The sequence below is a fragment of the Hemicordylus capensis genome, chromosome 6, assembly GCF_027244095.1.
Source record: "Hemicordylus capensis ecotype Gifberg chromosome 6, rHemCap1.1.pri, whole genome shotgun sequence".
In the NCBI taxonomy this organism is placed as follows: domain Eukaryota; kingdom Metazoa; phylum Chordata; class Lepidosauria; order Squamata; family Cordylidae; genus Hemicordylus; species Hemicordylus capensis.
The window spans coordinates 33,894,998-33,907,816 of record NC_069662.1 but is presented as its reverse complement, the minus strand read 5'-3'; the positions used below and the strand labels follow the sequence as shown (position 1 = coordinate 33,907,816).

General features: G+C 47.8%; 1 long non-coding RNA gene across 2 annotated transcripts; it reads right to left on the bottom strand.

Annotated features, from left to right (window-relative positions):
* Positions 1–2,361: 2,361 nt before the first annotated feature.
* Positions 2,362–10,162, bottom strand: LOC128330339 (uncharacterized). Of its 2 annotated transcripts, none has more exons than XR_008310051.1 (4): positions 10,092–10,162; positions 8,790–8,954; positions 8,399–8,560; positions 2,362–2,427 (listed from the first exon to the last, which is right to left on the bottom strand). It is a non-coding gene; the product is annotated as an uncharacterized LOC128330339 (long non-coding RNA). The 2 variants fall into 2 exon arrangements; XR_008310050.1 differs by lacking the exon at positions 2,362–2,427 and adding an exon at positions 6,452–6,908.
* Positions 10,163–12,819: the final 2,657 nt, after the last annotated feature.

Below are 12,819 nucleotides of genomic sequence, written 5' to 3'. Positions count from 1 at the left end.
AGCCCTGTAGTTTTCTTTGGTAGAATACAGGAGGGGTTTACCATTGCCTCCTCCTGCACAGTGTGAGATGATGCCTTTCAGCATCTTCCTATATCACTGCTGCCCAATATAGTACCAGCAGGAATTTGAACTGGCAACCTTCTGCTTGTTAGTCAAGCATTTCCCCACTGTGCCACTTAAGGTGGCTTATATGGCACTTAGCTCCTTGATTTAGAGGATAAGCACTGGTGCCCGCTGCCTCAGCTCTTAAAGGCACAGGCCTTATTTTGACCTATCTTTCTCCCACTGCTCGATGCGAGGGCATAATAGCAACAGTTCCTCCGAGCATCTGTAAAGTGCACTTTTCTCACATCCTGTCCACCCACCCAGCATTTGATGGAAAGAGTTCTAGGTCAATGGGGCTTCCAGGGACAAAGGCACAGTTTTAGAAACCCCACAGCAATTTCCAACAAGAAGCCATTTCTGTTGTCTGCCTGAGGCTTGGGGACGCGCTCCCTGCAGAAACAAGAGCCTCCCCATCTTTGACAGCTCTCAGAAAGATCGCAAAGACAGATCTGTCCATCCAAACTTTTAAATAGATGATGTGTACAACTGTGGTTATTTTGAAACTGTTTTTCATGTTTTAATTCTTGTTATAAGTGATCTTATCTTTGTTGTAAACTGCCCAAAGCTGAAAGCTTGGAGTGATATACAAACATTCTAAACAACAACATGGACAAAATAAGTATGGAACATAGGAACATCTAGCTCAGTACTGTCTACACAGACTGTCAGCAGCTCCTCCAAGGTTGCAGGCTGGAGTCTCTCTCCGCTCCGTCTTGGAGATGGCAGGGAGGGAACTGGGAACCCTCTGCATGCAGGATGCTCTTCCCACAGCAGCCCCAATCTCTCTCACATGTCGTCCCCCATTCAAATGCAACCAGGACAGACTCTGTTCATGGCTGCTACTACAAGACCCATCTTGAGTGCCGCAGCAGGGAAATGCTTGACTCACAAGCAGAAAGTTGCTGGTTCGAAACCTTGCTGGTATGTTTCCCAGACTATGGGAAACTCCTTTATTGGGCAGTAGCAATATAGGAAGATGCTGAAAGGCATCATCTCACACTGAGAGGGGGGGGCAATGGTAAACCCCTCCTGTATTCTACCAAAGACAACCACAGGACTCTGTGGGCACCAGGAGGAGCTGAAATCGACTTGACAGGCACACTTTACATTACCACAAGGCTAGCTTTCCTCCAGCTTCCAGAGAAAACTGTCAAGTAGGGAGAGCACCCCACCCCCCCACACACACCGCTGAAGATGGCTTTGCTTCTTCCTCGCCCAGTCCCTTGTCCACTGTGGGGCTCGCAGCCTTACCGTTCACGGCCAACATCAGGAAGAGGAGGAGCGGCAGCAGCAGCCGCGGGGCCGCCGCGCAGAGCTCTCGAGAACACACGCTGCTCATGTTGGGCTTCGTGGGCTGAAGCGCGCTGGGAGCTCCTACATCCCTTGGCGGGTCTTTTATCCCTCCTCCGAGCCCAGCCAGCAGCCCCTGGGCCAGCCCGTCCAGGAAGGACGCGCCACTGCCGAGGGCAGAATTGATGCATTGCCAGGCAAGTTGGGCGAGGCCAGTTCAGACTGCTGCTGGCCTGGGGCGCTTGACCGGAAAGTCGGCTTCAGGTGCAGACATTCCTGGCAGGATACACTTCTTGTCTCCAAAAACAGATGCGCCCCCCGCCCTGCTGCCCCTGCAGACGTTTTATAAAGGTGTGCAAGGAAGACAGAGAGATCACGTGCAGAAAGGAGGGTTTCTTCTAAGCGTTTGTGTCCCAGCTGCACAGCCCCCACGCCCCCCCTTCGCCTCATCCCCACTCTGCGAGTACCTCCCACTCTTTTTCTAACTGAAAAAGAAAGAGAGAAAACATGACATAGGGCAGGGAAAATGAGAACGAACAGAGCCCTGATGATAAAAGGGAGGAGGAAAGGAAGTATAGGAAAATAACCGCCCTGAGCCGAATTTGGTAGGGCGGTATCAAAATAAAATAAATAAATAATAAAATAAGGTAAAGTGTGCTGCCGAGTTGCTGCCGAATCCTGGCAACCACAGAGCCCTGTGGTGGTCTTTTGGTAGAATACAGAAGGGGTTTAGCATTGCCTCCTCCCACACAGTTTGAGATGATGCAGTATCTTCCTATATTGCTGCTTCCCCAGGGATTTGAACTGGCCACCTCAGGCTTACTAATCAAGTCATTTCCCTGCTGCACCATTAGGTGGCTTAGGAAAATAAGAGAAGAATAGGGATGTGCACGGAGGACGGAGACGCGGTCCGGCACTGGGTGTGTGTGTGTCGAGCTTTAAGTGCGGGGTGTAGTACTTACCTCTCTCGCCGCTCTTCCCCCTCCAGCTCTCCACTCCTGTGCAAAGTTTTAGGGGTGGCAGCGTTCCTCCCTGTAGGCCAGCATGGTGTAGTGGTTAGAGTGCTGGACTAGGACTGCGGAGACCCGAGTTCAAATGTCCATTCAGCCATGAGACTGGCTGGGTGACTGTGGGCCAGCCACTTCTCTCTCAGCCTAACCTACTTCACAGGGGTGTTGTGAGGAGCAACCTAAGTATGTAGTACACCGCTCTGGGCTCCTTGGAGGAAGAGCGGGATATAAAATATATATATATAAAAGTCACCCAGCACCACATTCTTGACCCTTTCCCAAGAAAGCACTCAAAAGTAGTGCCTCCAATCCCCATACTCAAGAGGCGTTCTAGAAGGATACCATAGTTGATGGTTTTGGATACCACTGAAAGGTTCAGCAGAACCAGCAGGGACGCACTCCCCCTGTCAGGCTCCCGGCGCAGGTCATCCTCTAGTGCGACCAAGGCAGTTTCAGTCCCATATCCAGGACGGAAGCCAGATCGAAAGGGATCTAGATAATCCATATCATCCAAGATCCTCTGCAGTTGAGATGCCACTACACGCTCTATCACCTTTCCCCAAAAGGGGAGGTAATTGTTCACATTGGAGGGATGAAGTGAAGGCTTTTTTAATAGTGGCCTCACCACCGCATTCTTGAGGCATAATGGCATCCTGCCCTCCTGTAATGAAGCATTTATTTTAGCCCCCATCCACCTGCCTGTACCTTCCCTTGCAGATTTTATTAGCTATGAAGGGCAAGGGTCTAGAGTGCATGACCTTGCCCGCACACTGCTCAGGATCTTATCTATATCTTCAGGTTGTACCGACTGAAAAAAAATCCAGCACAACAGGACCAGACGGTACCCAAGGCACGTCTGCTGGAACTGCCACAAACCTGTTGTCCAAATTTGCTTTGATGTGAGTGACTTCATCTGCAACTGTGGCATGCAAACTGGTCACAGCAGGCAATAGATGGTTCATTCTCCATTACACATGGGGATGTGTGAAGCAATAACTTTACTACACGATAAAGCTCTGCTGGCCTGCACTGAGCAGATGAAATGGACACGGAAAAAATACGTTTCTTCACTGCAAAAATTGGTTCTAGCCCGTGTTTGATAGGATTTGTCATGAGTCTTCCACCAGTGTCGTTCCAGCCGTTGTCCGAGTTGTTTCATTGCCCTAAGCTCTTCAGGAAATCAAGGAGCAGAACGGGCTCCACCAAGCCAGAGAGGGTGTTTAGGAGCAGCTGTGTCAGTAGCCTGGACTGTCTCCACGTTCTAGAGATTCACCAGGGCCTCTCCAGAGTCACCAGCTCTGGACACTGGAAACTTCCCGAGGGCTGTCTGGAAACTAAACAGATCCATAAGCCTCCGGGGTGGACCATTCTAATTGGTCCAGCACCCCTGCAGAGGGTAGACAAAGCAGTCAAACTAAACCCCACCAGATAATGATCTGTCCATGGCAAGAGAGAGATTTCCAACTCCCCCACCTCCAGATCCTTTATTCCCTGAATCAAAACCAGATCCAAAGTATGCTCTGCCACGTGGGTCAGGCCCGATACCAATTGAGATAGGCCCATGGTTGCCATGGAGGCCATGAAGTTCTGAGTGGTCCCTACTAGGGGGGCCTCAGCATGGACATTGAAGTCCCCCAAGACCATAAGTTTGGGGGAACCCAATGCTAACTTCGCGACCTCCCCTGCCAGCTCAGGTAGAGAGATTGAAGTGCAGTGCAGAGGAGTGTTTGGTGCATCACCAGAATCCCCAGCCTATCTCGGAGGCCCACCCTCAAGGACAAAGACTTGAAACCTGGAGATTGCCTAACTGGGCACCTGGAAAGGGGAAAGGTCTCCTGATCAAAGACTGCTAAGTCCCCTCTGCAACCCTCTGCTGCAAGATGAGGAAGCCTGGAGGACAAAGCTGAGAGAGACCAATCCCACCCAGCCCATGCAACCAGGTCTCCATCACACATAGCAAGTGTGCTTATGCACAATCAAATCATGGCTGAGAGATGTTTTACCATTTCCTGACCTGGCATTCAGTAGCAGCACCTTAATCCTTGAGAGAGTGTCCCCAGAGCTCCCTGGGGATGCAGGATTGGGTGAAGAGCCAGAAAAAGGAACAGACTTCAGTTGTCTGGACCGCTTTCCTCTGTAAAGTCCTGCCCCACTGCCGTATGTGACTCTGGGCCAGTCATGCATCTCTCAGCCTAACCTACCTCACAGGGTTGTTGTTAGGATAAACATAACCATGTACCATGTCTGGGCTCTTTGGAGAAAGAACAGGACACACATTTAATTAATTAATTAATTAATTAATTAATTTCTCCCTCTGCCTGATGGGCCAGAGTACAGCCATTTTGCCCCTTTTGTATGTGAAGTCACTAAGCTAAAGTGCTAACATGGCTGTCAGCTAAGCCTGCATAGCTTCTAGCTGGCCAATTAACCATTAGGTGCATGAATCACCTCTGTTCCCATGAGAAAGAAGGAAGAAAATGGTTCTCTGCTCCTTGTTCCTTAAATGCAAGAGATAACAGTATGAGGGAAAAGGTTAGGCTAAAAGCTCGGAGGGATAGTGTATCCTGAAGAATGTTTGCCTACATTTATCTAAGTGCTTCAAGACTAGCAGAAAGGGAGGGGGACAAACAGAATAAGATGAAGCTGAAACTTTGTGTAGCTTCTCCTATATAACGCTGATGCTGAATTTTCTGGATGTGCTTTTTGCTTTGGAAATCATTCCCTTTAGCACCATTTATTCTGCAGAATAAAAGCTGATTTCTAGATCTCCACCATTGGTGTGTTTTATTGGCTCAACGCACACCAGGCAAGAACCCAGTTCTTGGACAACATGCCCTCTACCTGAGAAATCACTGCGCTCAGACCCTCCCCAGTCTTCCACTCTCCTGGACACATTATTTATCCCAACACTCTCAGTTCCTATGTGTCCTCAGCACCAAGACCAAATTTCCTTGGTCATGCATAAAACCACAGCCACACAGCAAGCAATGAAGTAGGCTAGGCTGAGAGAGAAGTGACTGGCTGAAGGGGGATTTGAACTCGGGTCTCCCCGGTCCTAGTCCAGCACTCTAACCACTACACCACTCTGGCTCTCTTGAGAATGAGCAAGCACCAGAGCAGGTGCAGGATCTGAACCTATGAGCACCCTGTGAAAAGCTTTTTGTCACTTGATTTCAGGGCTCCTGCCAGGTCAGAAGCAATGCCTCACACCCAGCAGCTGCCCTGAAGAAAACCCAGAGCTCAAGGTGCCTCTACAATCTTACAGATGCTCCCAAGCACCTCATGTGTTTCCTGCTATCCGCCATCATCTTAGCAGCTCTTTGTTGTAGCCGCTGCTAAGCAAAGAGCTCCTTTGGGATGGTCCTCCACCTCTAATCTTCTCCCTGACCTCCTTGCAAGGCTCAGATCAGCTGCCTTCCTGTCCTCACACTCCTTGCAAAGCGTACGATGAGAGAAGAAGCTGCTGGCAACCTTTCAGGGATCAGTTTTGAAAGGGGGCTGGCCCTCCCCAGGGCATGGAGCACACCCCGGTATTTAAATTAACTGTAATCTTTATCAGGAAACTGATAAAGGCTCCAATCCAGAAATCACACATTGTGGGGTCATGCTCACAAAGATATTGTAATGACAATAATTGAAGTACTAGGATTAGCTAAAACAGATAACGTAAGTAAAGAAGGAGTCAAGTTATTACAATATCCATGGCATGGTCAACTTGCAATATGCTCTGCCAAGTTTATTTGTTTTTCTGAAGAAGCCATAGAGAGGGGCCAATAAGTATCAGGAGGCGGAAGATCCCAATTGCCCCCTGCCATTGTCCCAAGAACAATCACTGGCTGACATAGAGCAAGGATGCATGGGTGCATCTATCTATCTATCTATCTATCTAATTTGTACCCCGCCCCAAACCTTTGTCTCTGGGTGGTTAACAATAGCATAAAACAAGTTAAACTCATAATCAAAAACTTAAAACAATTTAACAATTTAAAAACCAACCACAGATTAAAACCTAAAAATTTTAAAGAGCTGACAAAGCTTGGGCGAAGAGGTGGGTTTTCAAATGCTTTTAAAAAATTGTCAGAGATGGGGAAGATCGTATCTCAGTATGGAGCACATTCCACAGTCTCGGGGCAGTAACCGAGAAGGCCCGTCCCTGTGGGGCCACCAGCCGAATGGGATCATGGGCTTCCATCATGGGATTCAAGTGGCATTCCAAAGGTTCCCAGTTGATGTCCCATCCAGACACTGATCAGAACTGCTTAGGTTCAGCAAGATGGCTATATCCTGTGCTCTAAGACTGTGCTCTGAGAAAACATACAGATTGCAAGCAAGAGAAATGGGGGAGGGGCTGGGGCTGGGCCACACCAACTATGAGGAACACTACATTTTTACAGTTCAAAGGGAAGCCAGGAAGAGCTAGTCAAATGTTGGTCAGGTTATTGGGAAATTGCCACCGCTGGAATCACAGGCATCCATAGTCTTCACCTCTTTGGTTCGAGTCACCTAGAAAAAAAGGAGGAAAATGGAGTATTCTGAATGACATCTGATGAGCAGGATCAGTGAAACCAGAAGCCCTAAGGACTAGAAAAAGGGAACGACTCTTCTATTTGTTATTATGAAGCAGGCTTCCATCATTTACATGTACTTCATCATTTACATGTGTATCTTCTTCTGGAGCTCTCCTGTAAGATCAGATGCAGAACTGCCTCCACAAGCTGAAAATCTGTGACCCATCACAACACGGCTGTCTGACACTGTCAAATCATCCTTCAGCACCATGCCACAAAGCCCACACATCAAATTCTATGTATCTAAGAAGACAGGTTTCCCCTACACATCAACCCCAAACAGACCATCCAACATGAGCTGAACACAGCTGAGAATGGGAGATGCAGCCAGCCCACCTGAGTTTACGTCTGACTGGCTGGAGGGGTGAGTGTGAGAGGAGAGTTCCTCTTCCCTGGGGGGAAAATGTTTCTGATCTCTGGGAAGAGGGCCGGCATCTGTCTCCCCAAGTTTTCTAAGATGACGGCCAGGGTGATTTCATTACCCTTGTTGAGCATTGTTTGTTTTCATCAAGACTTCCAGACGCTTTGTCCGGAGACAATCTTCCTGTGAAGGAGTTAGGGGGTTATTGGATAGCATTTTTCCTGCCAGAAAGCTTACCTCCTGCAGAGATGTGTGGATTTGGGTTCCTTGTACAACTTTGCAGATGCAGTGGGGTTGTACATCCTGCAGTGTGTGCCTGATTGGTTAACATGAAATCCATGAAGAGCCAAATAACCAGCTGATAGTTCATAAGGAAGGTTCCAACGATGAAAAACATGCTACTGCAATTCACATTTGTAAAGGGTTCATCCTTGAGGTGTTATTTAACCCCAAACTGTTTGTAGGCATATTTGAATAGAGTGTTTTTTCTACTAGGAATTTAGGAGCGATCCAGCTAAGCCAGTGTGGTGTAGTGGTTAGAGTGCTGGACTAGGACCAGGGAGACCGGAGTTCAAATCTCCATTCAGCCATGATACTAGCTGGGTGACTCTGGGCCAGTCACTTCTCTCTCAGCCTAACCTACTTCATAGGGTTGTTGTGACAGAAGAAACTCAAGTATGTAGTACATTGCTCTGGGCTCCTTGGAGGAAGAGCGGGATATAAATGTTAAATAAATAAATAAATAAATAGATCTTGGGTGTTCAGGTTCAATGCTTTCCCCCCTGACAGGAAATGGAAAGAAGAGATTCTGGTCTAAGCATCCATGGACATAGAAAGGTCATTCTCACAAGCAGCCTTTCTTGGGTAGGTGAGAGTTAACCAGGGCACAGAGGCTCATCTGGATCCTTGGAACCCTCATACACCCTCCGCCTGTCAAAACCAGTATTTTCCTGTTTCCCCATGTAGGAGAATCCCACAGCCTTCCCTGTACTTATGCCTGCTCCAGTCTACACTTCAAAGCACTGACCAGGTCTGTCTGCATCTTCTTCAGCATTTTTTCCTACCTGAGGGGTTGCAGTATGTCCATTTTGGATCCACATCATAGTTCTTGGTGAGAGAGCACCATGGTTTTTCATCCGATGACCCATCTGTTGTGCAAGATGAGTAGGACTTGTTCTTGTAGCTGAAGGGGAAGATGCACGGCCCTGTCAGACTTGAACTTAGCCCTAGAAGGGGTGGGGGAAAGAGAGGGAGACAGAGATGGACAGCTTTTATGACAAGAGTGTTTCCCTGTCTGGTGCTGTCAATTGACTGTGGCGCTCAGAAAACCTGAATGCTATTCTTCACAGGTTCTCTGCTTGCATTTTAACAGCTGGAGACAGAAAGTTGGGTAGCATGGTTTTGCAGGTTAACAACATTATGGTTGGGAAGTTGGGGGGCAGATCTTTAGCATACTTGTGTCGGCACAGTAGCTCCACTGCTCATCCTTATCGTAACTCCCGGTTGTGGAACACCAGAATCTCCCTTGGGCAGCATCTTCATTGGTGCAGGTGTAGAATGTCTGGCTCTTGTAGATGAAGGGGAAGACACAGGCTTGTCCACCGGAATTACCGTCATACTCTAGAAAGAGTTTGAGACAGAGCTTAATGGTACTGACATATACAATCTACTTCACTCTTCTATAACCATTTAGAAGGAGAATGTTATGTGGCCAGCACAGCATACAGATGCTTTCAGGATGAATAGAAGTTGCAGGGACTGTGTGTCAATGTGAAAATGGCACAGGTGCAAAGTGTTAACCGGTGCTGCTTGGTGTCTCTCACCACTTCTGGCAAATGCAACGTGTCACCCCTTTCCCTATTGCTGGGCCCACCCTGTCCTCTGGGATGGAGATTAGGGTAGCAAGGGTGAAGAGGGGTGGCATCAGTGCCAAGCTCTGGTCTAGGAGCATGGATGATGAGTGAGTGGAAAAGAGGTGAGTGGAAAGTGAGTGGAAAGAGAGTGAGTGAGTGAAAAGAGAGGCAAAGGTCCAGAAAACATGCAGCGGACGTAGAGAGGTGGTGGCATCAAGCAGGTACAGTTAGATTTTCTCCTGTGCAATTTCTACGTTAATCCATAATGGCAATAGTTATCAACTAGCTTAACCCATGCAGAGCATCTGAACGCTAGTACTTTATTGCTCCCCTCACCCCCTGCCACAGCTCCCCTCACCTCAGAGATCTCTCCACCCTCCCCTGAGCTGCACTCCTGCTGCTCCTCCTCCATCCGGTTGCTTCCATCCCCCTCACCCCTCTTGGCCGCAGTTGCAACGTTGCTGGCACCTATTGGCCAAGCTGTAGCCCCCTATCCCCAAAGACCTCCCCACCCTCGGGGAGCCCTGCTCCTCCTCACAGGAGCAGCAGCAGCAGCAGCAGTTGACCAGGCCATTCCTCGCTGCCACCACCGCCATGGCCGCTCGTTCCCCTCAGGCCGCTGAAGGGCCCGGGCTCATCCTTTGCCTGCCTGCCTGCCTCCTTCCGCCAATGGCCCAAACAGCAGCAGTGGTTGACTGGGCCCTTCCTTTCTGATGCTGCCATGGCCGCTCTTTCCCCTCTGGCCGCTGACAGGCTCGGGGCCTATCACTTGCCCTTCCTTCTTTCTCTATTCCCCTCCCTTTCTCTCCCCTCCAATCACTTTCCCCCTCTGTCTGTCTTCCTCTCCTTTCTCTCTCTCTGTCCCTTTCTGAGTTAACAGATCTTGTTTCCTCATCTAACTCACACAACGGCAGCCTCCTTCTCCTGAAGGGGCTCTTTCCTCCAGCGCAACCCCTCCCTTCGCAGACCCCTGCCCACTAACAACTTCCAACCAGTAACAGTTGCATTCCAACTGACTTTAATAGTCACAGGCTCCTCCTCCCTATCTGCATATGGAATCCCCACTGCCCAATCAGGTGCTTTTGCTCATGAACTCTTGCAAGAGTTGCCACACATGGGACTAGCCATGGGTATACCTTAGAGAATTAAATATATAGATATAAACTTAATCAAACTTTAGCAGCAGGCCTCTTGTCCTCAAGAGTGACCTCACAGATGTTTGTGAGTCAGAAGCTGTCTAAGTGGGAAATTAACATATGCCAAAGGTAGAAACATTAGAAGGGTTTCAACATGGGACAGAAAAACAGGAAGACATCTGAACTGCAGGCATTATGTGTGAGAAACTGGGCATGAATAACTCATAGGGCTTTCATGATCATGGTGACGTGCGTGATCATAATGTGTACAGTACATGATCAGAAGCACTGCTAATTGCAATATGATACGCAATTGTTGTTGTCATCAAGCTGTTTGTGGGGAAGGTATAAAATGGATTGTATGACATTCTTCAGGGTCTGACTGGATCTCCAACATAGGATATGTCAGTCCCAGTTGTTTGTAAAGCTGTCTTGCTCTGTACACTTGAAAGGTGGCAAGATAGATATAAAGCCTTAGCAGAAATATTCCCAAGTTTCTTTCTTGAGTATTTTGGGGGGAACAGCTTACCAAGTCTTATCACTGCCTGAGGTCAATGAAAGAAAATTACCCAAATAGAATCTACAAATCCTAAACTGGATCTTCACTTGAGCAGAGCCAAGCTCACTTGAACCACCCATTACACTTAATGGAATTAAAAGCCTATTACAGGTGAAACTGGGAAAATTAGAATAACGTGCAAAAGTCCATTAATGTCAGTAATGCAAATTAAAAGGTGAAACTGATATATGAGACAGATGCATTACATGCAAAGCGAGATAAGTCAAGCCTTAATTTGTTATAATTGTGATGATCATGGCGTACAGCTCATGAAAACCCCAAACCCACAATGCCAGAAAATTAGAATATTAAATGGAACCAATAAGACAAGGATTGAAGAATAGAACAATATCGGACCTCTGAAAAGTATACAGTGTACTGTGCTTGATTGGCCAGCAAACTCACCTGACCTGACCCCATAGAGAATCTATTGGGCATTGCCAAGAGAAGGATGAGAGACATGAGACCAAACAATGCAGAAGAGCTGAAGGCTGCTAATGAAGCATCCTGGTCTTCCATAATACCTCATCAGTGCCACAGGCTGATAGCATCCATGCCACGCCGCATTGAGGTAGTAATTGCTGCAAAAGGGGCCCAAACCAAGTACTGAATACATATGCATGCTTATACTTTTCAGAGGTCCGATATTGTTCTATTCTTCAATCCTTGTCTTCTTGGTTCCATGTAATATTCTAATTTCCTGGGATTGTGGATTTGGGGTTTTCATGAGCTGTACGCCATGATCATCACAATTATAACAAATTAAGGCTTGACTTATCTCGTTTTGCATGTAATGCATCTGTCTCATATATCAGTTTTACCTTTTAATTTGCATTAGTGACATTAATGGACTTTTGCACGATATTCTAATTTTCCGAGTTTCACCTGTATAATGAACTTTAACCCTTACAGGGTGACACTTGTGGCAATGGATGGGGTGCCTGCACTTTCCACCCTGTGGTGCTGTCACCTCACATGGCCTTACAGAAGAGCCCCCTTGCCTTGTGCTGTGCCCCCGAACCTGATTTCCCTACCTTGGGCTTGATGAGCTATAGATATCCATATCGATATCGATACACATACAGACACACACTTATAGTTGATTAACAAACAGAAATATAATGTGCCAGATGTTTTGGCTTCCGCCTTGAGTTGCTATGATGTTCTCTGAAAGGTGCAGTAGCTGTAGTGACAGTTACAGAATGTCCGTGATGGAGTGTTCTGCTGTCCGGGACTAGCTGCTGCAGACGTGTCATGTGCGGCCCATATATGTAAAGCGGCCACTTTTGCTCTACTTCCAAATTGTCTGAGGGAGAGGTGGAGAAGAAGGAAGCATCCAGCTGCCAGAGAAAGCACTGCACCGACGGGAGAAGGCAAGGGGCTGCCATGCATTTGTTCCCCGCATCCAGCCATATCCCCGTAATGGAAAGGGGGTGATGCCGGGGGAAGGAAGGTAGCTGGCACACAGTAGCATGCCCACCTTGAAGAAATAGCAATAGCAATGGTACTTACATTTATATACCGCTCTATAGCCGGAGCTCTCTAAGCGGTTTACAATGATTTAGCATATTGCCCCCAACATTCTGGGTACTCATTTTACCGACCTCGGAAGGATGGAAGGCTGAGTCAACCTTGAGCCCCTGGTCAGGATCGAACTTGCAACCTTCTGGTTACAGGGCGGCAGTTTTACCACTGCGCCACCAGGGGCTCATCAAATGAAAATTCTTATAGAATGCAGAGAGCGGAGAAAATGCACATTGCAACTCCTATTTTACATTTTGTTTCTATGCAGCTGATTTTTATTTATTTATATCCCACTTTTCCACCAAGGAGCCCAGAGCAGTGCACATGGTTATGCTGATCCCTGCAACAACCCTATGAGGCAGATTCAGCTGAGAGATAAGTGTCTGGTCCAGTCATCCAGCGAGTTCTAGGAC